The sequence below is a fragment of the Nerophis lumbriciformis genome, linkage group LG25 (genome assembly GCF_033978685.3).
Source record: "Nerophis lumbriciformis linkage group LG25, RoL_Nlum_v2.1, whole genome shotgun sequence".
NCBI classification, from domain to species: Eukaryota; Metazoa; Chordata; class Actinopteri; order Syngnathiformes; family Syngnathidae; genus Nerophis; species Nerophis lumbriciformis.
Window position 1 is genome coordinate 18871457 of NC_084572.2, and position 25746 is coordinate 18897202.

The 25746-nt window shown below is 40.9% G+C and overlaps 1 long non-coding RNA gene across 1 annotated transcript; it reads left to right on the forward strand.

Moving 5' to 3' along the window:
• The first annotated feature begins 12194 nt into the window (after nt 1-12194).
• LOC133622008 (uncharacterized) lies at nt 12195-12784 on the forward strand. Its single transcript, XR_009817733.1, has 3 exons — nt 12195-12272; nt 12402-12494; nt 12639-12784. It is a non-coding gene; the product is annotated as an uncharacterized lncRNA (long non-coding RNA).
• Nucleotides 12785-25746: the final 12962 nt, after the last annotated feature.

Here is a 25746-nt window from a genome sequence, read left to right on the forward strand (position 1 = left end):
ATGACGGGGAGAAGACGATGCCAAAGGTGAGCCACGTAAATAAGACCGCCCATGAAACGGCGAATCCGGAAGCGACTGTCAGAAAGCGGCTTGAAGATGATCATGAAATTTAACTTTAACTGTAAAATATAATCTATGCAACATTTATAAATGATAAATGGGTTGTACTTGTATAGCGCTTTTCTACCTTCAAAGGTACTCAAAGCGCTTTGACACTACTTCCACATTTACCCATTCACACACACATTCACACACTGATGGAGGGAGCTGCCATGCAAGGCGCTAACCAGCACCCATCAGGAGCAAGGGTGAAGTGTCTTGCTCAGGACACAACGGACATGACGAGGTTGGTACTAGGTGGGGATTGAACCAGGGAACCTCGGGTCGCGCACGGCCACTCTTCCACTGCGCCACGCCATTTTGACCAAAGAACCACCATTACATGCTATGTAGACCACAAGGAAGTGTTTTACATTTAGAAAAAAATGTGAATAATATGACTCCTTTAATGCGCCCTATAATCTGGTGCGCCTAATATATGAACAAAGTATCAAAAATATATCATTTATCGGCAGTGCGCCTTATAATCCGATGCGGTACACTTGATTTGCCACCAGTACTGCAGAAAAGATCAGTCGGAATAATACAAAAGGCTGGATATAGAGTACACACAAATCTGTTAATAAATTACCAAATAGTCACATTTTTGAAAATAAACTTAAACAACTACAAATATTGAAAAATAACTGATCGTGTACCTTTTCAACAAAGCAAATAACAGGATGCCCAAAAATGTGCTACGGTATTCGCAACAAAAGGAGATAAATACAATCTTAGGAATCATTCATCCATCCATTTTCTACCGCTTATTCCCTTCGGGGTCGCGGGGGGCGCTGGAGCCTATCTCAGCTACAATCGAATGGAACCCAAATCATTTATATACACACACTATTTTAAAAGCCTTTGGTGTATCTGTATGTTGGATTAAAATATGGAATGGATTGAGTAGAGAACTCAAGCAGATGGTGTTTACAAAAGAACTGTTGAAGTAAAGTATCTGATATGATTATGGAAAACCTGTTATGGGACACGGGTAGAAACAAATAGGATGTGCTTTATCCTACTCCTTGGAACTGAAGTATGTGTTATTTCTTGTTATTGCTACCCTCTGTCCCTCTACCCTGTCCCTCTCTCTTTACCCAACTGGTCAAGACAGACGGACGCCCCACAAAGCCTGGGTTCTGTCCAAGGTTTCTTTCCACAGGGGAGTTTTTCCTTGCCTCCTCTGCCAAGATTCTTAGTGCTTGGTCATATGGGGTTTAGTTGGTTCCTTCCTTTTTTTCTTCCATTTTTCTTTCTCTCTTTAGAATGCTGATTATGGCACAGGGGTGGGTCCAGACAAGCTGTGCTCTTTTTGGACGGTTAATTACTAAAGCAAAATATGTGCTTGTGAAGCTTTTTTAACATGTTCCAAATAAAAAATGATTGATTCAATAATTGATTGATTGAAAAGTCCCTGTTTCCTTTTATGAGCGCCCCAACCTGTCCAAGAAACGTGTCTTTCCCTTACCACCGAAAGGAACGCAGCAGGGTTCCCAGGCCAGCTACAAGACATAATCCTTCCAGCGTATCCTGGGAACACCTCACCAGGAAGGTATCGAGGATATATCCGGAATAGATGCCCGAGTCACCTCAACTGGCTCCTCTCTATGGGAAAGAGCAGCAACTCTACTTTGAGCTCCTCTGGCCTGACACCTCCTCTGGCCTGACCGAGTTCCTCATTCTCTCCCATAGTGTGAGTCCATCCACCATGCACAGGAAATAAATTTGGTCCGCCAGTACCCACAATTTTGCTCCATTGGTCCCTACGCAATACCTATGACCACAGGCACATGACTTGCAAATCTTGAGCATTACCTTCCCTCTGTTCCCACAAACTATTAAACTGAAGATCTGGTACAAACAGCTAGAGTCAGGCAAACACTAACGTCAGTGAACGTTTCATTTGAAACATCTGTATGTCCTCACAAGTCCAGTGCTGTCAGGAGGAGGTAAGGTTGGGTTATGAGTGTTACCCAGTTTGGGTCAGCCAGCGGCAGGAACCAAAAGATCAGTGGGCTTTGTTTAATTCAGGAATCTCAATTTGCCCATTTGTCTCATTCACTGAACAAACTGCCTGCTTCTCTTCACCTTTTTTATTGTTTATTGTTTATTGTTTTCTTTTTTGGAAAATGGTGAACGCATAAGTTATTGTAAGTCTGAACATGTTCAACAGGAAGTGAACAGACTATCAAGGCTGAGATGTGAAAAAGGGACAAGATATAATTTAAAGGGTCTGGCTTCTTTCTATTCCTATTCCTGGCGTATCAAATAGTGATGGAAGACTTGTATCAAGTTCTAAGGCGTCACTCCAAGAAGTGAATTGGGTACTCATTGACGTTCCTGCCTTTAATCACATTGTGGAAAATATAAAGGTAAGTTCACTTGGACTTGAGAAACTTTAGCTTTTTTAAATGTAACTTAATTTTTTTAATGAATCCATTCTCAGTCTGTTCGCACACTGGCATTTAGGAAAACAAGCTCACACGGTCGTTCACTTTGGATCAATGTGTTTATGACTCACATCTACAGCTCGGCAAATCCTCACTGAGTAGCCTGAGTTGCTCCTGATGCGGCTTCATCACCGGTAGGTGAATGGGGTAATGTTGTCTACTTTGAAGGCAGAAAGCACTAAACAAGTGAAATCCATGTCAACTTTACCCGTGGGTCAGTGAAACTTGAGTCTTGCTAAAGTACCTACTATAATTCAGTCAAACTCAAGCTTTTGTCAACCTGTGTGTCAGGAACACTTGAGTATTTCTAAAAACAACTCATAGCCATAGCACACATGTAAGAGGAAAACATCAAACAACAAAGAATGGAAAATGGAAAATAATGCAGTGCGTCATGTCACGGCCAGGGCGCATTGGAATGCGTCCTCATCCTTGCGCGATGCAAGCACCGCAGGACACGCCCCCACACGCACCGCGCAGACCGCGGCCACGCACCTCCACAGCTGGCGGAAATCATCTTTCAGCACACCTGCCGTTAATGAAGTAGCTGCCTTCATAAGCTTGGACAACCTGGCATGCCGCCGCCGGAATATAGTCTTCAGTTGGTGTTCAGTAAGCTATTCTTCTGATGCTTGATGCAACTCGCTTTATGCTCTCTACCTGTCCTCTCTGTGCTTTCCCTGCGTTGATTGTTGTGTCCTCCCTCACCCCGCAGTTCCCTGTGTGCATCCCCGAGTCAAGCTGTGCGTCTTGTGCTCCCGGATCTTCCCTGCCTGCCCCGTGCTTCCTGGTTTCTCGACTCCTCGCTCGCCCCGGACTACGACGACTCGCTCCTGCCTCTCGACCACGCTTCCGCCCCTGGACCACCCTTGTCTGACAGCCCCGCTCCTCTCAACACGCACCTCCAACACTTACGGTAAAACGTTCCAGTTAAATACTACACATAGTCTTACACCTTACACACTCTTGGATTTTTGTCACACTCCATTTCCTTAGTTCGTATATTTAGTATTGTTTTATTATTATATATATTTGGACTATATATATAATAAATGGTTGAACAGTACTGCACTCTAGTGTCTGTTGCCGTCACCTCCCCTGCAAACCTTAACACGTCAGGTTGTTATGCTGAACGAGATGTGGCGGTAATTTTACTGTTGGCCTTGGCTTGCCATCAAAGTAGGCCTATGTGATATATAATATATTATATATTATCACTTGTAATTATTTTGACGGTGGTCCATGCATTTAAACGAGACATTTTAGCAGGGTAATTGCTACGTACGAAAGGGGAAGGAGACGGCAACACGAGGAAAATCAGGTTTACAGGTTTATTGCAACCTTTGATGAGTGTGTGGGAGGTGTATGCTACTCTAAGTGTTTGGTACATATTAACAATGTAAATGTTACCAAGAGTTGTTGTGTGTGTTGGATGAATCCTTCAGCAGTCCAGAGGGGCGAGGCAAAGAGGGCAGGAGAGCAGGCGAGCGGTCCGTGCCCAAGCATCGAGGGAGGCAGTCCAAAGTTCGGAGGTGGGTCGAGGTACACAACTCGAGCACATGGAACAGGAAGGATACTGCGGGAAGCAGAAATTACATGAGACGCGGAAAACAAGGAGGACAAGAAGAGAGCAAGTACACGGGAGGGAAGCCAGCGATGGAATGCTTACTGCAAAGAGTTAAAGACGTTCCGGCATAGGCTCCAAGGGTCCACTGGTCTTTATACTGTTGTCTTGATTAGTCCCAGGTGTGCTGATTTCCGATTGCCTGCAGCTTCGCCGTTGCGTGGGCGTGAAGCGCCCGGTGTGAGCAGAGGCGTGACCTGGCATACTGCCAACATAGGTGCTCGATGAACTTGCTGCTGAAGAAAAGCGGGTTCGAGACCGCGCTGTGACAGTAATGCCAATAATCTGTCCCGACTCCCGACTATAATATTGCTGCGGAACTTTACAAATACATTTGGCAAATCAACATTAGTAAAATGTGGCATGATTTTTAGTAAACCATCTTGCAAGAAGCATTAACAAAAGAAACCTAAGCGTAGGACTCGTCGATTGCCATTTGAAGTTCCTTTGAGTAGGATTCGGATTTGGCTGCGTATCTGGCAACCTCAGTCATGGAGTGTGGGAGGGGACTACAGAATTTTGACCGTGATGGCAATACCATGTCTGGCCACATTACTACATATGGCACCTTTAAGTACTGATGGTTCAGTAAAATTGGAGTTTCGTCAACCCATTGAAACTTGAATATTCTTAAGAGTACCTAATATTGAGAAAATTTTGAGCTCATGTCAACCCGTGAGTCGGTAAACCTGAATCTTCTTGGAGTACCTATGATTGGGTACAGCTCAAGTTTACGTCAACCAGTGAATCAGTGAAATTCGAGGCTTGAGTACCCATGATTCAGTAAAACTTAAGTCTTCGTCAACTGGTGAGTCAGGAAAAACTCAAGTATTCTTTGAGTACGTATGATTCAGTGAAACTTGTGGGCTGAGTGAATGAATTGTTGGTGTTTAATTAAATTTTACATGTTTGATTTAGCAAGCGATCATAAGGGGTGAGTGAGTTAACAGGAAACAAAAAAAAAAGGTACCCCTGACTCAATAAAAAAATGTGCATGTTTTGTGTAAGTATAATCATATATATGTTCCCTGTTGGAATGTTCTTATGCATATTTAAGATAAACTAAATCATTACCATCACCTTTACCACACTACAAGATCAGATAAGCGATTCTACGCTGGCTTCACAAATTGCAAATGAGTTTATGGCAAACAAATCGACACACAAATTTGCCATTGGCATGCATCGGTGCCATTAACCCAAAGCTTGAGGCCCCAATTAAAGCTATTGTGGCTCTAATCGTTCTGAAAATTCAACAATTTGATTAGAATCCTGCGGCCAGAATATTTTCATAAAGAGTGCCAAGACCTCTGCTCAGTTATTATCGCTGAGAGCGTCCACTAAGTGTGTGTGTGTGAGTGTGTGTGTGTGTGTGTTTGTGTGCACTTATACATGTGTCTCCTAACAACCTAAAGATGTGCATTTATATAAAAAAAATTCTGACCCGGCTTCATATCAACAAATCACAGTTAACAACACAATGTGAAGCATTTTCCAAAGTCTGCTCAATCAATGAAAAGCCAGCACAACAGCTGACTTATTAAAGGGGAACATTATCACCAGACTTATGTAAGCGTCAATATATACCTTGATGTTGCAGAAAAAAGATATATATTTTTAACTGATTTCCGAACTCTAAATGGGTGAATTTGGGCTAAATAAACGCCTTTCTATTATTCGCTCTTGGAGCGATGACGTCACAACATGACGTCACATCGGGAAGCATCCATCCATCCATCCATCTTCTTCCGCTTATCCGAGGTCGGGTCGCGGGGGCAGCAGCCTAAGCAGGGAAGCCCAGACTTTCCTCTCCCCAGCCACTTCGTCCAGCTCCTCCCGAGGGATCCCGAGGCGTTCCCAGGCCAGCCGGGAGACATAGTCTTCCCAACGTGTCCTGGGTCTTCCCCGTGGCTTCCTACCGGTTGGACGTGCCCTAAACACCTCCCGAGGGAGGCGTTCGGGTGGCATCCTGACCAGATGCCCGAACCACCTCATCTGGCTCCTCTCGATGTGGAGGAGCAGTGGCTTTACTTTGAGCTCCCCCCGGATGGCAGAGCTTCTCACCCTATCTCTAAAGGAGAGCCCCGCCACCCGGTGGAGGAAACTCATTTCGGCCGCCTGTACCCGTGATCTTGTCCTTTCGGTCATAACCCAAAGCTCATGACCATAGGTAAGGATGGGAACGTAGATCGACCGGTAAATTGAGAGCTTTGCCTTCCGGCTCAGCTCCTTCTTCACCACAACGGATCGATACAGCGTCCGCATTACTGAAGATGCTGCACCGATCCGCCTGTCGATCTCACGATCCACTTTTCCCTCACTCGTGAACAAGACTCCTAGGTACTTGAACTCCTCCACTTGGGGCAGGGTCTCCTCCCTAACCCGGAGATGGCACTCCACCCTTTTCCGGGCGAGAACCATGGACTCGGACTTGGAGGTGCTGATTCTCATCCCAGTCGCTTCACACTCGGCTGCGAACCGATCCAGTGAGAGCTGAAGATCCTGGCCAGGCAATCCGCCATTTTCTCACTTTCGTCGGTGTGTTGTCGGAGGGTGTAACAACACGAACAGGGACGGATTCAAGTTGCACCAGTGGCCCAAAGATGCAAAAGTGGCAAGAAATTGGACGAAATTTGTTCAAAATACGAGGGTGTGGGAAAAGCCGACGAAATGGTCAGTCGTTTGTTCCGCACACTTTACCGACGAAAGCTATGCTACGACAGAGATGGCAAGAATGTGTGGATATCCTGCGACACTCAAAGCAGATGCATTTCCAATGATAAAGTCAAAGAAATCTGCTGCCAGACCCCCATTGAATCTGCCGGAGTGTGTGAGCTATTCAGGGACAACGGACCTCGGTAGCACGGCAAGCAATGGCGGCAGTTTGTTCTCGCAGACGAGCGAGCTAAACCCCCTGGATGTCTTGGCTCACACCGTCCCTTATGCCACCGAAGTTGATCAAGAGAAGAATATCGACCCTAGCTTCCCTGGCCTGCTGACATCAACTCCAAAACTGGACAGATCAGCTTTCAGGAAAAGAGAACGGATGAGGGTATGTCTACAGAATATATTAATTGATGAAAACTTTATTCATTACTCGCGGTTTTACGAAAATTATTATACATAAACTGTGTTTACCAATAATTTAGCTTAAAAACATTTATTTTTTTCAATCATTCGAGTACATTCCGATAGTCTTGTGTAATGCAGTATTTTGTGTCTATTTAGGTATGGTTAACCTGAGTGCTGAAATCGTGGAAAAATATATGTTCTTAGCGCGCCTGAAATGGCCTGTCTGCACTCTCAAGTGCATGTTGTTGCCAAATGTATTTCATATGCTGTAAACCTAGTTCATAGTTGTTAGTAATTATCTTATCAGACAGTGTTAAGCCGCTGAAATCCGAGTCTGAATCCGAGCTAATGTCGCTATACCTTGCTGTTCTAGCCGCCATGTTTGTTTGTATTGGCATCACTGTGTGACGTCACAAGAAAATGGACGGGTGTATATAACGATGGTTAAAATCAGGCACTTTGAAGCTTTTTTTAGGGATATGGGTAAAATTTTGAAAAAAACTTCGAAAAATAAAATAAGCCACTGGGAACTGATTTTTAATGGTTTTAACCCTTCTGAAATTGTGATAATGTTCCCCTTTAAGTGGGATATGCATAAATGAACTTACCGGCTCAGTCGCTTACAACACAGAGAAACAAGCACGTCTGTAGAAAAAGGCTTTCTGTATGATTTTTACAAAAAAAAAGGTTTTCGATTTTTACAATCTACCCCCAACCTACTTTCCTGCTAAAAGTGTTGCTGGATCATTTTGGCCCATTACCTGTCCACTCTCATATAATAAAGCAATTATGTGGAGACCAGCATAATAACCTTGGTGAATTACTTGCTGACCTGGGTACGCACGGCTTGCTTTTAACAGCTGGTCACATTGCAGACAACGAGGAAAGAAGTCCAAATGATATTTGCCTGATGAACTATCAAGTGTGAGTGAGCGCACAAACACACACATTAATAATGTTGTTCATAAACAGCTTGTCCGTGGATATTACTTTCCTTTAGTGTATGAAAAAACAGGCAGCTTTTTGTCATCTCTCCAGTTTTCATTCAATCATTTTCAAATATTATTTTCCTTTTTATCTGTTGTATTATATTTTTGTAATTCTACATTCCAGTCCATGTGTTAGCACAATGGATGGTCATTGCAGTATTTTGTTTAGTCACTCGTCCAAACCAGTGTGAAGCTGGCCCCACCTTATCAATGCAAATATTAATTATTAGGGGTGTCCCGTTACAACTTTCTAACTTTCAAGACGTTACCGATATTGGAGCCTTGAATGTTGTCCATTACCAATAATGATTTGATATTTGCATTCTAAGAACTCCGGCTTATTAGTGATTCCCAGAGCCCAAAAACAGTGTGTGGGCTATCGAGCGTGTTCTATTCGGGCTCCAGTACTCTGGAATGCCCTCCCGGTAACAGTTAGAGATGCATACCTCAGTAGAAGCATTTAAGACCCATCTTAAAACTCATTTGTATAAGCTAGCCTTTAAATAGACCCCCCTTTTAGACCAGTTGATCTGCCATTTCTTTTCTGCTCTGCCCCCCTTTCCTGTGTGGAGCGGTTATTAGGTTTGTTCAAAGTCTGGACCCGGGGGTGGACCACTCATCTGTGCATCAGTTGGGGACGACTCTGCGCTGCTGACTTGTCCCCACTCAAGATGATCCCCTGCTGGCCTCACTATGGACTGGACTCTCACACTATTAACTAGATCCACTCGACATCCATTGCACCGGCCGCCCCGGTCCCCTCCAAGGTTTCTCATTGTATGCCGTTGGGTTGAGTTTTTTTCTTGCCCTGATGTCGGATCGCTCTGGCTTGTGCAGCCCTTTGAGACACTTGTAATTAAGGGCTATATAAATAAACTTTGATTGATTGATTGATATGATATCAGACAGAATTATACATACATTTATTATTTTGTATTGTGGAATGTTAGAAAAAATGTAATCAAGTGAAATTATTTGTATGTAGGTATGGAAAACGCTGAACTATTTATCAATCGACTTTGACTTATGCTGTCATTAAGTAGAAGCGAAGTAATTGTTTTTTGGCAACATCTAGTAGCCAAAATAATTAATTAACTTAAGCTCCTGATGATGTGAACACGTTTGTTACTGGTTACTTTGTAATATGTTTCTGCCTTGGCGACTTTGTTTGTGTGAGTAATATACAAATATAATTATTTGATACTAGTTTATATTGAACAATGTCCTGTTTTTAGATTACAATATTGTTCAGTTAAGAACACTGTCTAGCTTTTGTGCAATTGTGTGCTTAGCTGTTGTGTAGCTGCTGGCTCCTAGTAGACTATAGTGTTTAACTTTTGGAAATGACTTGACTCAAACACAAAGAAACCACTGTGTATCACAGAACCAAAGGTTCTGTGATACACCTCATACAATTTACGATCAATTTAAACACTGCCCCACCGCCCGAAAACATATATTTTTTGGTTTATTATATTTTCTGTAAGAAAACAAACAATGTTCCTAATTGTTATAAATCCCACTGTTTATGTTATACATGCTTCACTGATGAGAGTATTTGGCAAGCACCGTTGTGTCCTACTAACCCAGCGATCCTTGAACTCATCATTTCATTTCATTTCATTTATTCATTTTATATCATAGCTTGTTTACATGCACATCTTCTCCAATGCTGCCACAGAAAGACGTGTTTTATGCCACTCTTTCTTTGTCTTATTTTGTCCACCAAACGTTTTACGCTGTGCATGAATGCACAAAGGTGAGCTTTGTTGATTTGATTGATTTGCTGGAGTGCGTATCAAGCATATTTGGTCAATGTATGACTGCAAGCTAATCGATACTAACATGCTATTTAGGCTAGCTGTATGTACATATTTCATCATTATGCCTCGGTTGTAGATATATGTGAGCTCATTTAATTTCCTTTACTTATGTCCTCTGTGTATTTGATTTATATTTGCATCTCTCATGACACATTATCTGTATGTAATATTTGCTGCATTTCTCATAGTTGTTTGTGTGCCATGTTGTTCCAGACCACAGCAAACATTACCCAGCTTGCAAAGATTGAAATAAATCCATTAGAAGAAGACAGCCTGCCGTTTCCTTTAACTTGGACACACACATCTATATCTTTGGTCATTCTGAGCCAGTAATTTCCAGAAGTTATCTCATCCTGTGAGAAGCCTCCATTTTACTAATGATATCCAATGTTGCAAAATGTGTAGAATAAAAATTAAAATACAACATTTCTGTCAATGAAGATTTGCGTCAGCCTTTGATATTAGGCTTATATAGCCTATATAGACACTTACGTCATGTGTTGCCTTCATTATAACACTGATATAAGGCTTTTAATTGTTTGCGGCTCCAGACAGATTTTTTTATTTTTGTATCAATCAATATGGCTCTTTCAACATTTTGGGTTGCCGACCCCTGCTTTACACAATAAATACTGTATAAAACAAAACAATTGAAATTAGTACAAACAACTACAGTAGTTACAAAGTAATGTAATAATAATGTTCAGTATTTACCTTGGAGAGTACACTTCTACAGTATTTCTTTCCAGCTGCTTCTCCGTCATACACCGTCAGCCGTTTCTTCGTATTTTCATAGATAAATGTCCGCTGTTCAGATTTCGATCTTTCTTAAAGTCCTTGGCTGGCCTTATCGACTCATTCTGCTTTAGTATGGTTCAGACTAGCAGTGATACGCTCCAACTGTTTCCCCAAGTTAACTCGCTACATTCTCTGTCATGTTTTTGATAATATATTTCCTCAATTCAATGAATACAATCCAAATTCTTCTCAGCACTGCTCTTCACACTCACTTTCTTCCTTCCAATGCTTGGAAAAACAAAGTTATGTCCATCTCTAGCCATGATCTAATGCTAGTGTTACCAGTGCCAAACCTAGGGGAATCTGGACCAGTAGCAGGGCTGGCTCTACGTAGGAGCAAGAGGGGGGCAGAATCCCCTCCAAAAAATGTATTGCCCCCCCTTCCCCCAATTAAAATGTTAGAAGTTTAAAAAGTAAATTTTAATAAACACACAAAATGGATATATTACAAGTTGACAAAATTACCCGCAGTCGCAGAGAAATCCGCAAAAAAAGAGACACGCTATTCAACACTTGTATGATATCATCTTCTCTCCTTTCTGTCCATCACCTGTGTTTGTCAGTAACAAAATCCAAATATATTGAATTTCTTCTTGTAAAAGACAAGTTCGGAATATATCCAATCTAGGGTTGTAGGGTAAACCGGTATTAGTATAGTACCGCAATACTAATGAATCATATTCGGCAGAGCCGGCCCAAGGCATAAGCGTACTAAGCGCTTGCTTAGGGCCCCGCGGCCACCAGGGGGCCACCAGGGGGCCCCCAAAAGCAATAAACAAAAAATTCTTATTTTTTATTTTTTGCATGTACGAGTCTGACTGATGATTTCTAAATGATCAAAGATATATTATTGTACAAAAACACAATTTTAGGTCAACAGAGTGCTGCTGCTGATCTAGGCCTAGTGATTCTTCCTGCCTCTCTTTAAATGTAAAGCTGCCTCTGCTGCACCTGTGACGTTTGCCGCCTGCCGTGCAATGCCAGTGCGCACTGGGCATCAAAAGCGCAGATAGCGGCAAAACAATGTCACAAAAAAGGACATATCCTTCAGGTGCAGAAAAAAGGACGAATAAGAAAGTGGAAGAGGAGAAAAAATGCCATGATAAAGGTATGTTTGCATGACTTGATAATAAAACGTTTATCAAAGAGATTTGTAGCTGTAATTAGCTTTAGCTAGGTGACGTTAGCTAGCTAGTGCGGTGCTAGCAATATGTATTTAGCATCAGGTTACTAGTGAGATATGTTGTTTGCAGCAGAGCACGGTAATGTATGTGAGTAAAATAAACATTATTTTTTACATCAACTCATAAGTTATGTGAAACTTCCCCAGGAGCATTGTTAAAATACTTTGGAGGCACAGAATCAGCCCAGAGCCAGTTCACATCCTCAGGCTCAACTGTGAGTGATGAATCAGGTGAGGAAAAGACTGTCACCATACAGTATACATTTAATTTCTTAGTATAAACATTACACCTGAAGGGAAATTAATATAGTCAAAGTATCCCATTAATATGTGTGCCTATATGTATGTATTTCATCTTAGGTCCATCTCCATCCTCTACAGTGCTCTCTCACACACCTCCATCCTCTGTGCCCACTGTCCCCTCCATGTCTGAAACCACAGCTGATTTATCTAGTAAGTTAACTGCAAAACACCCTTTATAATTGCTCATTGTACTGCAGAACATTCTGAGATTAATATTCATGTCCAACAGTGCAATTTAATGACCTTATATGTCCTTCTTTTTTAGTCATTGTCTTTCTTTGGTCACTTCCTCAGCAACTTCCACCACAACGTCCCCTTCACACCATGGACCATCATCAGCTCCGCCAGTTGACCCAGCTAAGTGGCCTTCTTTCCTCTCAGATTCAGACAGGACTGAGCAGGTGATCAGAGGACCACTGTCTATTAAGGAGAACTTTTCATTCCCCAAACAGCATGATGGCCGAAGTTTTCATTATCATTATACCTACAGACAGCTAGTCAATGGGGAAAAAGTCAAGCGTAGCTGGCTGACTTATTCAAGAAGTAAAGATGCAGTCTATTGCTTTTGCTGCAAATTATTTTCCAAAAAGTCCTTAAAACTGGCAGCCGAGGGACAGCGGGATTGGGTCAACATAGGTGCACTGCTGAAACAGCATGAAAACAGTGAAGATCATTGTAGCAACATGGTGAAATGGAAGGAATTTGCCTTGCGTCTTTCAAAGGGAAAAACTATTGATGAATTTAACTTCAGTAGACTGCGCTCTCTTTGTACAAAGTAAACATTAAATATGAACAATTAACTACAAATATAAACTAGTAATTAAAGACTAATATGTACAAGACTGATGAGACAAGATGACACTTTTACTGTAAATACAAAGCTTTATCACTTGGACTGTTCAACCCCAGGCCACTCTTGTAGCTGAATGTTTTCTACATTTTAAGATTAGGAACCATATGTGGCATTTTGGACATCATTCGTTCATTCATTGGTATTATTTATGTTCTTAACTGGGCCACCCCCATATCTTTATAAATGACATGTCATTTGTACATGCCAGGCTGACAATAGGATAATGTAAAAAACACTGCCAGAGCCGCAATGAGTTTATAGTAGGTGTGTGAATGATCAACAATCAATATTATTGGCAGAAATAGAGGGCCCCAAAATCAAATGTTGCTTAGGGCCCCATGGAGGCTTGGGCCAGCACTGATATTCGGTACTATACCGCCTCTAAAAGGTACCTGTCCCTCACCCGTCTTCTTACCGGAGCCTAATATATGATGTGTTAAAATTGATCTATAGTCGGCAAAGTCAAGACAAGATTACAATATGTCTGATCATTAACCGTTAAGACAGTGGTTCTTAACCTGGGTTTGATCGAACCCTAGGGGTTCGGTGAGTCGGCCTCAGGGGTTCGGCGGAGGTCAAAACACACCCGACTCATCGTGTAAATAAAAACCTCTCCCTATCAGTGTATTACGGATACGGCAACAGCAGAAGGCACACTGATTTGCAAGTGTGTAATTTGTTGTGAGTTTAGACACTGTGTTGGTTTTGTTCTTTGAACAAGGTGATGTTCATGCACGGTTCATTTTGTGCACCAGTAAAAAAACATGGTAACACTTTAGTAAGGGGAACATATTCACCATTAATTAGTTGCTTATTAACATGCAAATTAGTAATATATTGGCTCTTAACTAGTCATTATTAAGTGCTTATTAATGCCTTATTCGTCATGGCCTTATTATAACCCTAACCCTCTAACCCTGGCCGTAACCCTAACCAAATAACGCTAAATTAAGTCTCTGTTACTTAGAATATGTTCCTCATACTAAAGTGTTACCAAAAACATAACTTTGTCTTGAATTTGAAAAAAAAACAAAAACATTGTATTTTTCACTAAAGAAGGGTTCGGTGAATGCTCATATGAAACTGGTGGGGTTCGGTACCACCAACAAGGTTAAGAACCACTGTGTTAAGACCACTGTCTTAACTTTAATCACACTACACACAAGTGGATAAATACATGTCACACTAAGGGTGGCCGTCTAAACAACACCAACACCGTCATAAAGCTGTGCCATATCATGAAATCAAACTAAACAACAATGACAAACACATTTTGGGAGAATATTTGCACTGCAACACAACAGAACAAATTCCCAGAATTCCCTGCAGCACCAACTCTTCCGGGACGCTACAATATAAACAAACACCATTGGTGGATCTACACCTAACATCCACTGTAATGATACCAAGTACAACAGCTTATCTCGTCGATACTAATATGATTACATTGATATTTTTTAGCATCACAAAATCTTATTTCGTGTTTTTAAAATGTATGTTATGTTTATAAACTAAGGAAATATGTCCCTGGACACATGAGGACTTTGAATATGACCAATGTCTGATCCTGTATCGACTTGGTATCGGATTGATACCTAAATTTGTGGTATCATCCAAAACTAATGTAAAGTATCAAACAACAGAAGAATAAGTGACTATTACATTTTAAAAGAAGTGTAGATAGAACATGTTAAAAGAGAAAATAACCAGATATTAACAGTAAATGAACATGTAGATTAATAATTCATTTTCTACCACTTGTCATTAATAATGTTGACAATATAATAGAATGATAAATGACACAATATGTTACTGCATACATCAGCTGCTAAATTAGGAGCTTTTGTTTGTTTACTTACTACTAAAAGACAAGTTGTCTTGTTTGTTCACTATTTTATTTAAGGACAAACTTGCAATAAGAAACATATGTTTAATGAACCGTAAGATTTTCTTGTTAAAATAAAGCCAATAATGAAATTTTTTGTGGTCCCTATTATTTAGAAAAGTACCGAAATACATTTTGGTACCGGTACTGGTACTAAAATATTAATATCGGGACAACGCTAATCCAATCACAGTTCTTTAATAGCGTACTATATGAGAGAGGGTGGGTGCTAGTGACGAAGGTGGGCCAATCAGATGCTTTTCCCTCTGTGATGAGACAGCTCAAATTGTATTTCTCACCGGCAGCGCCAAAACAAAAAATTTAATGTGTTCTATATCGTAATATGTGAACACCTGGGAGAAAGTGAAGAGGACACATTTTTATTTTTGACACTATAAGATGCCATTAGCAGGCGAGTCATCGACATCTACAGACTGTAAGTTGAAGCTGCGTGTATTGGCTGCTTCAGGTGTTCGGTCAAAATGAGCTGTTTCGTCGAAAAGTTGCTATTCCTGTTCAAACGGTGATGAAAACAAATATGTCAGCTACCATTATTTGCGTCAATGTGAACTTCCTCACACTGCAAGTGTCTCCATACTTACTGGTCAGAGAACACAATGAAATAAATATCATTTAAAAAGAACAAGGAACTGCTGACTCCCTGTTGGTTGGTACAGTAAAATACATTACTATGTCTAGAGCGTAGGCAGTGTTGTTAAGTTTCTCTCTCTATGAGAATGAGTGGAGAATGCTGAAACTTTGAGGCATGATTCAGCTGACCTGATGATGAACTAGTTCGAGATGAATGTTTTTGTATTATTCATAAGACTACTGTACTTTTCAGTTTTGTAAATATGACTATTATGTGTGAAGTCCTACTTAAGGTTAAATCCAGATTAACCCCTTGTGTGGTGTTCGGGTCTGTGGGACCCGTTTTCATCCATCCATCCATCCATCCATCCATCCATCTTCTTCCGCTTATCCGAGGTCGGGTCGCGGGGGCAGCAGCCTAAGCAGGGAAGCCCAGACTTCCCTCTCCCCAGCCACTTCGTCCAGCTCTTCCCGGGGGATCCCGAGGCGTTCCAAGACCAGCCGGGAGACATAGTCTTCCCAACGTGTCCTGGGTCTTCCCCGTGGCCTCCTACCGGTCGGATGTGCCCTAAACACCTCCCGAGGGAGGCGATCGGGTGGCATCCTGACCAGATGCTTCTACCGGACCCGTTTTCATTTTTTATTAAAAGAAAAATTATACAATTAATTAATTTTTCAAACTGAGACTCAATCAATCAATCAATCAATCAATGTTTATTTATATAGCCCTAAATCACAAGTGTCTCAAAGGGCTGCGCAAGCCACAACGGCATCCTCGGTACAGAGCCCACATAAGGGCAAGGAAAAACTCACCCCAGTGGGACGTCGATGTGAATGACTATGAGAAACCTTGGAGAGGACCGCATATGTGGGTAACCCCCCCTCTAGGGGAGACCGAATGCAATGGATGTCGAGTGGGTCTGACATAATATTGTGAGAGTCCAGTCCATAGTGGATCCAACATAATAGTAAGAGTCCAGTCCATAGTGGGGCCAGCAGGAAACCATCCCGAGCGGAGACGGGTCAGCAGCGCAGAGATGTTCCCAACCGATGCACACTCTGGACAGCCAGCACTTCATCCATGGCCACCGGACCTGTGTGTCTCCCCCTCCACAAGGGAGAGGGGGGAGCAGGGGAGAAAGGAAAAGAAACGGCAGATCAACTGGTCTAAAAAAGGGGGGCTATTTAAAGGCTAGAGTATACAAATGAGTTTTAAGATGGGACTTAAATGCTTCTACTGACTCACTGACTTTGGCTCATTTTCTGTGAAAAAACTATATCAGAATACATATTTAATGACCACACGCCATACACCCCCCTACACATTTCTATTACATACAGTATAAGATGTCCGGGTCCACTGGACCCGGGGCTAATAGAAGTGTGGAAATTGATGTTCTGTTTGGTACACACACACACACACACACACACACACACACACACACACACACACACACACACACACACACACACACAAACATTGCACCCTCTTTTAGACGAGTGAGCTGGCGAGCTAAGAAGCTACATGCTACATGCTGTAAACTAATGTGCGTCTGACTGCCGTACGGCTACTACCGGAAACTAGAGGAGGCAGCAACTCGCCTTTAAAATAAAGGTCCCTTCTCATTACCTGATAATGTTACATCACAAATATAAATATACATATGTATGTATGTATGTATGTATACACTATATTATACGGAAGTGTTGGTGCTGCAGGGAATTCTGGGTATTTGTTCTGTTGTGTTTATGTTGTGTCGTGGTGCAAATATTCTCCTGAAATGTGTTTGTCATTGTTGTTTAGTATGGTTTCACTATATGGCACATGTTTATGACAGTGTTGGCGTTGTTTATACGGCCACCCTTAGTGTGACATGTATGGCTGTTGACTATGTACAAATGCATTCACTTGTGAGTGTGTGTGTACTAAATTAACATGATCATTAAAATTGGCTGTTGTCATGCAGAGTGCTAGCATTTCTTGACATCCACAACTAAAAAACATTATTAACCCATTCAACACTCCAATATGTAGATTGTGATTGATAGATTGAGACTTTTATTAGTCGACTGCACATTACGGTACATATTCCGTACAATTGACCACTAAATGGTAACACCCGAATAAGTTTTTCAACTTGTTTAAGTCGGGGTTCACGTTAATCAATTCATGGTACAAATATATACCATCAGCATAATACAGTCATCACACAAGTTAATCATCAGAGTATATACTTTGAATTATTTACATTATTTACAATCCGGGGGGTGGGATGTGGAGGGGGGGTTAGGTTTGGTTAATATCAGCACTTCAGTCATCAACAATTAAATCATCTGAGAAATGGACATTGAAACAGTGTAGGTCTGACTTGGTAGGATATGTACAGCGAGCAGTGAACATAGTGAGCTCAGAAAGCATAAGAACAAGTATATACATTTGATTATTTACATTTGGTTATTTACAATCCGGGGAGGTGGGATGTGGTGGGGGGAGGTGTTCTTTTGTATGTAACTTGTAGGACAAACAAGATCTGAGTTCAAATCTCCGTTTTCCTGTGTGTGCGTGGGTTTTTTTCTTGGTACTCCGGCTTCCATTCACATTCCAAAAGTATGCATTTAGACTCTAAATTAAATGAAAATGAGTGTGAATGTTTTTTCTCTCTATGTGTGTAACGATTGGCTGGCAACCAGTCTAGAGTGTACTCCACCTTTCACCCAAAGTCAGCTGGGATAGGCTCCAGCTATCCCGGCACCCTAGTGAGGATAAGCGGGATAGAAAATGGATAAACACACACAGTCTACCCAATGTAAAGGTCTCCTTTCAACATGTGTTGGTTTCTTCGCCTTTAGCACACATGAGTGCATATGAAAACGAGAGCGCTGACGTGCCTCAACACTTTCCGATGTTACATCCACACACATGCTCGTGAAAGTACACCGACTGACATGCGTGTTGACAGGTGTTCAAACACTTCAAAAGCAACAGTTATCAGACATTCACAGGATTGTTGTACACACATTGGCATGCAGACATCTTTGTTGCCTCCCTGTTTGAGGTCTTGATATCGTTACGGATCCCTCTGACCCGCTTTGATATCACAAATTGATGTCTTGTCATCTTTTGTCTGGCTGTCACTCTTGGAATGTGGAGACGACAACAGCGGGTGCTTAGAGATAAATACAGTTTTTTTCTGGGATACAAGCTGTCCCTCAGTTGTTTGGTATGCTTTAGGTTGCGAGCAAAAATTGGGGTTACGAGACTCTCCACTGCAAGTTGGCGAAGCCAACGTCACAGTGAACCACGTAAGATTCGACCAAAACATCTGGTCTTTCTCGCTAGCATTAGCTCAGTGGCCTTGTGGTTAGAGTGTGCACCCTGAGATCGGTAGGTCGTGAGTTCAAACCCCGGCCGAGTCATACCAAAGACTATAAATATGGGACCCATTACCTCCCTGCTTGGCACTCAGCATCAAGGGTTAGAATTGGGGGTTGAATCACCAAAAATGATTCCCGGGCACGGCTACCGCTGCTGCTCACTGCTCCCCTCACCTCCCAGGGGGTGATCAAGAGTGATGGGTCAAATGCAGACAATAATTTTGCCACACATAGTGTGTGTGTGACAATCATGGGTACTTTAACTTTAACTTAATAACTAGAAATGGACATAGATTTGTTTTTACAAGCATGGGAAGAAAGAAAGAGTGAAGCGGTTTGAGCATTGCACTGCAAGTTTGAACCATACGAAAGCAAATCGAGTCAATAATGCCAGTCAAAAATGTTAAAATATTATCAAAATGGTGGACATTTATCCAGGAAAATAAAGAGAAGCTGCCGATGTTGTGTTTGACCGGTAAGCAACCGGAAGAAGATACCATAGACATCCACTTTCCACGGTAAATGCTGCACGTTATTATTACATTATATATTTTGTCCTAAAAAATAGCATGATGTATATGTTTTTCTAAAAGTTGTTGTTTTTAACAGGCATGTTAATGTTGCAAACTCGCACGGCTGCGGTATTTGTGACCCCAAGATGCAGGAACCAGGAGAACGATAAAACAATAAGGTAAGAGGATTTGAATATATTTAGCAGAGGAGAAGCAGTCATGTATACAACAGAGGTTTTTCAAACAACAATCAATCCTCGATCACCGAGGCACAGGTGAGGCAGGGATAAATAGCAGCCTGCTGATTAACATCAGTTGTGCCCGGGCTGCCAATCAGCAGTAGGTGAGGGGGATACAGCACTCAGGGAGAAAAGCAGGAAGGGGAACAAATATAAGAGCGCAGACAGGAAACAAACACCAAACAAGGAACCACCACCAGAAGTGAGGTGACAGATCGTCACAGTGGAATTGGTTTTGCGTCGCGAAGCACAGATACATGGATTTTGTTTTATTTTAATAGGTGACAAAGTTTCCTAAAACAACTTTTTGCTTTATCAGAAAAGCAGTTAAACGATTGCCGCCATAAATATACCCCTGTATTTAAGTACCACTGTTTTTAAATTGTTCACAAATGATGCTTAAAACAGGGGTCTCAAGCTTTCGGCCCGCTGAACTACAGTCGTGGTCAAAAGTTTACATACACTTGTAAACATACTTACCAACCCTCCCGAATTTTCCGGGAGACTCCCGAAATTCAGCGCCTCACCCGAAAACCTCCCGGGACAAATATTCTCCCGAAAATCTCCCGATTTTCAGCCGGAGCTGGAGGCCACGCCCCCTCCAGCTCCATGCGGACCTGAGTGAGGACAGCCTTTTTTCACGACGGGAGGACAATAGGGTGACAAGAACTAAATCATCCAGACTAGAGATATATTGTATTATTATGTTTATCTAAATAAATATATTTATTAATTAAAAAAAATTAAAAAAATAAATAAATTTTTACTATATTTTGCTAAAAACATCAAAATTAATTGTATTTTTATTTGTATTTTTTCTGACCCCTTATTACATCCAGCCATAGAATTATACCGGTACATTAAAATAAACATATTTGAAAAAATTAATTTTAAATTATCATAATAATTCATTTAAAATGACCTTATTTAATTATTAAAATAATTGCTTGTTTATCAACAACTTTACCATTTTATTAATTACAATTTGAAGCTCTCAGAAGCCAAGTTATCTTATATTCATGTTATATTTATGCAAGTTTGAAGTATCAATTATCTAAACACAGATTTGTTTGCATATTTTCAGGATGTAGACATATACATATATATATATATATATATATATATATATATATATATATATATATATATATATATATATATATATATATATATATATATATATATGTGTGTATGAAATACTTGGTGAATTCTAGCTGTCAATATACTCCTCCCCTCTTAACCACGCCCCCAAGCACGTTCCGCCCCACCCCCCAGACTACGCCCCCACTCCCCACCCCCCCACCTCCCGAAATCGGAGGTCTCAAGGTTGGCAAGTATGCTTGTAAAGAACATAATGTCCTGGCTGTCTTGAGTTTCCAATAAATTCTACAACTCTTATTTTTTTGTGATAGAGTGACTGGAGCACATACTTGTTGGTCACAAAAAGCTTTCATGAAATGTGGTTATTTTAAGAATTTATTATGGGTCGACTGAAAATTTGACCAAACCTGCTAGGTCAAAAGTACACATACAGCAATGTCCACAAGCTTCTGGCAAGCTTCTGTTGGATTTTTGACCACTCCTCTTGACAAAATTGGTGCAGTTCAGACATCACATGGACAAAGATAAGACCTTCTGGAAGCAAGGCTGTGGTCAGATGAAACAGAAATTGAGCTGCTTGGCTACAATACCCAGCAATATGTTTGGAGGAGAAAATGTGAGGCCTTTAATCCCAGGAACACCATCCATACAGTCAAGCATGGTGGTGGTAGTATTATGCTCTGGGCCTATTTTTCTGCCAACGGAACTGGTGCTTTACAGAGAGTAAATGGGACAATGAAAAAGCAGGATTACCTCCAAATTCTTCAGGACAACCTTCAATCATCAGCCCGGAGGTTGGGTCTTGGGCGCAGTTGGGTGTTCCAACAGGGACAATGACCCCAAACACATGTCAAAAGTGGTAAAAGAATGACTAAATCAGGCTAGAATTAAGGTTTTGGATTGTCCTTCCCAAAGTCCTGACTTAAACGTGTGAACAATGCTGAAGAAACAAGTCCATGTCAGAAAACCAACACATTTAGCTGAACTGCACCAATTTTGTCAAGAGGAGTGGTCAAAAATTCTAACAGAAGCTTGCCAGAAGCTTGTGGATGGCTACCAAAAGTGCCTTATTGCAGTGAAACTTGCCAAGGGACATGTAACCAAATATTAACATTGCTGTATGTATACTTTTGACCCAGCAGATTTGCTCGCATTTTCAGTAGACCCATAATATATTCATAAAAGAACCAAACTTCATGAATGTTTTTTGTGACCAACAAGTATGTGCTCCAATCACTCTATCACAAAAAAAATAAGAGTTGTAGAAATGATTGGAAACTCAAGACAGCCATGACATTATGTTCTTTACAAGTGTATGTAAACTTTTGACCACGACTGTATATTTTGTGGCCCTTTGCCTAACTGATGGCCAATAATAAAATATATTGTGACAATCCCGCTACAATCCAGGTTGACAATAAAAACACACATTAAATGTGTGTTTATCATTAGATAACACAAAGAGAAACGTATGTTAAGCAAGCGGAATTGTATCCGGTCAAAGTCAAAATACAAAATATTTACATTCAATGTTACATTTATAATGACTTTGCTGTCCAATTACCACCATAATGACCAACATTTTAAAAAAGTAGCGTAGTAGGCCTTAGTAATCATTAAAAAAAAAAGGCAGATGTTTTATTTAACAAGTATATTTAATATGTTTGGCCACTGTACCATTACACTCAGTTTGAACAGTTACACTGTTTGAATATAGAAAAATAACACGCTGTACTTTAATCATCTTTGGCGTACCCCACATTTTGAGAATCACTGAGTTAAGGCATATGGGGTTACGATAGCTGCTGGTAGATGTAGTTCAGACATTTATTCATGTGGTTACATATGATTCTGAAGTGAAAACTTCCTGTGCTTCACCCAGACTAAAAGTAGACTAGGTAAATTGGACAAATATATTAGTCCAGGAATTCAAGTAAAAGGTGACAGTATCGGCAATAATCTGTATTTACTTGGTATGGTACCGATACCAACATTTCAGTATCAGCAACCCCTATTAAATGACTCACAGGGATGAGCTACAGTACAGATGAGTCTCGTGTTGGCGTAGTGCCACAGTGTAAACAATTAAATAGTGTAAGAAAATGAGTCATCATCAACTGATTAGAATAACAATTATATGGTTGATCGCTCAAAATTGACGTGCATTACCATGATGTTTGATTTCTTTGGTTTGACACCAAAGTGGAATATTAAATCAGTGTACTTTTAATGCAAATGCTCATTCGATGTAATAATATGTGTGAACCGTAAGGTCATTCGGGACACTGTTTGTGTCCCCGTAATAAGAGTCATGAATGCTAAATGACACTAAAGTTGTGGTATTATCACAGCATTATTGTGCATTTGAAGAGAGCATTAATATAATGAATATTGCCGTGTTAATGTGGTACCTGCAGCTTTATGCTGTATTATATGACATTGCAGAAGCTTGAATTAAATGCTGTAAAGTTAATTGTTGGTTTAACGTGCCCTCGTCCTTGGAAGATTGTGCAACCTCGTCACCTCAGATAATGTGAATGTATTTATGTCTTTGTTAATACGTTGCACAGCCTCCCAGCCATGTTGCAGGAATGTGTGGCGATGCAAAGCTTCTATCCGTAGTGGACATCATCATATCGTATAGTGGTCTTCTTTTACAACTTTTTCACTTCAATACGATACTGATATTGGAGCCTCAAGTATTAGTGTGGAATGTTATAGTGTCACGAGGGGGGTCGCAGCTCACTGCGGGGTCGTTCCTCTCAGATGCAGACGGACAACTCTGGACAACAGCGTGAGGTAGGAACATGATTTATTCACAAAACAAGTGCCAAAACAGAAAACAAGCCGACGGAACAACGTGCCGATCGCACTCGAAGCTAAGGCTACCACTTAGCATAGGCAAAAGACAAGGAATACTCACGTAACTTGTTGCATGAAGCAAACAATGAAGCCAGGCCGACTGATCGGCGAAGGTAGGCATAAATAGTACCTCTGATCAGTGCTCGGAAAACAGGTGAGCGTCCCGAGCACCAATCAGAGACAGGTGGAAACAATAATCACCCATGGCAACCAAAAACAAACAAGGGTGCACAAAAACAGGAACTAAGGGAGTCCAAAACTAACAGAATATAACAAAAACATGATCCGGGCCACGGATCATGACATAAAATGATAAAGTGAAATTAGTCAAACAGAGAACAATGGTAGGTATAACAAATACTATCCTATTTATGGAATAGACTTAGACTTCAAAGTCCTTCAATCAATCCATCAAGGTTTATTTATAAAGCCTTAAATCACAAGTGTCTCAAAGGGCTGCACAAGCTAAGATCCCACATCAGGGCAAGAAAATACTCAACTCAATGGTATTACAATGAGAAACCTTGACTTATACTTAGACCTAGACCAACTTAGACTTAGACTTCTTTTATTAGGGACCGCAATGTCCCTTTGGGACAGAGGACCCTATTGTAATTGTAAGGTTTTATGATTATTATTCCGCCGCCTCTTTGAGCTGTAATTTGACCCCCTTAACATGCTTCAAAACTCACCATATTTGACACACACATCAGGACTGGTGAAAATTGCCATCAATACAAAAAACAAACTCCAAAACTCAAAATTGCGCTCTAGCGCCCCCTAGGACAAAACACAGACAAAACCGCTTGTAACTTCCGGTAAGAATGTCGTAGAGACATGAAACAAAAACCTCTATGTAGGTCTGCCTTAGACCTAGATTTTATACATTAACATCTTTTAGCAAAAGTCAACAGGAAGTTGGCAATTCCCCTTTCAAAACAAAGATTTAGTAAAAACTGTCACTTTTGCCTCTTTGAGCTGTAATTTGACCGCTTTAACATGCTTCAAAACTCACCAAACTGGACAAACACATCAGGACTGGCAAAAATTGCGATCTAATAAAAAACCCAACCCCAAAACTCAAAATTGCGCTCTAGCGCCCCTTAGGAAGAAAATACAGAAACACGGACACAACTGCTCCTAGGACGAACACTAAGACAAAACTGCCTGTAACTTCCAGTAGGAATGTCTTAGAGACATGAAACAAAAACCTCTTTCATATATTGCAACCCCCAGCAAAAATCAACAAAAAGTTTGCAATTCCCCCTTCAAAACAAAAGTTTTGTAAAAACCGGTCACCTTTTTTCAAACATTATCTCCTCTGAGCGCGTTTGTCGTGTCGGCTTCAAACTAGCACAGGAGACAGATTTAACCCTTCTGATTAAAAGTTGACCAAAGAGTTTTAACTACTGCTCTGGTTTGGATTTTATGTGCCGTCAAACTCGGTCCCGTCCATCGCTGCTTGCAGCTTTAATTGTCATTGAAATTCGAACTTTACAGTGCAGATACACCTCTAGGCAACTACAACCCTAGACTAACACCCTCCCCCCACCACACCCCACCTCCCCGGATTGTAAATAATCAAATGTATATACTTGTTCTTATGCTTTCTGAGCTCACTATGTTCACTGCTCGCTGTACATATCCTACGAAGTCAGAACTACACTGTTTCAATGTCCATTTCTCAGATGATATAATTGTTGATGACTGAAGTGCAGATATCAACCAAACCCATACTTGCCAACCTTGAGACCTCAGAATTCGGGAGATTGGGGGGTTGGCGGGGTTGGAGGGTGCGGGGTTAAGGGGGAGGAGTATATTTATAGCTAGAATTCACTGAAATTAAAGTATTTCTTATATATATATATATATATATATATATATATATATATATATATATATATATATATATATATATATATATATATATATATGTATATATATATACATATATATACATATATATATAGTACAGTAAACAGTA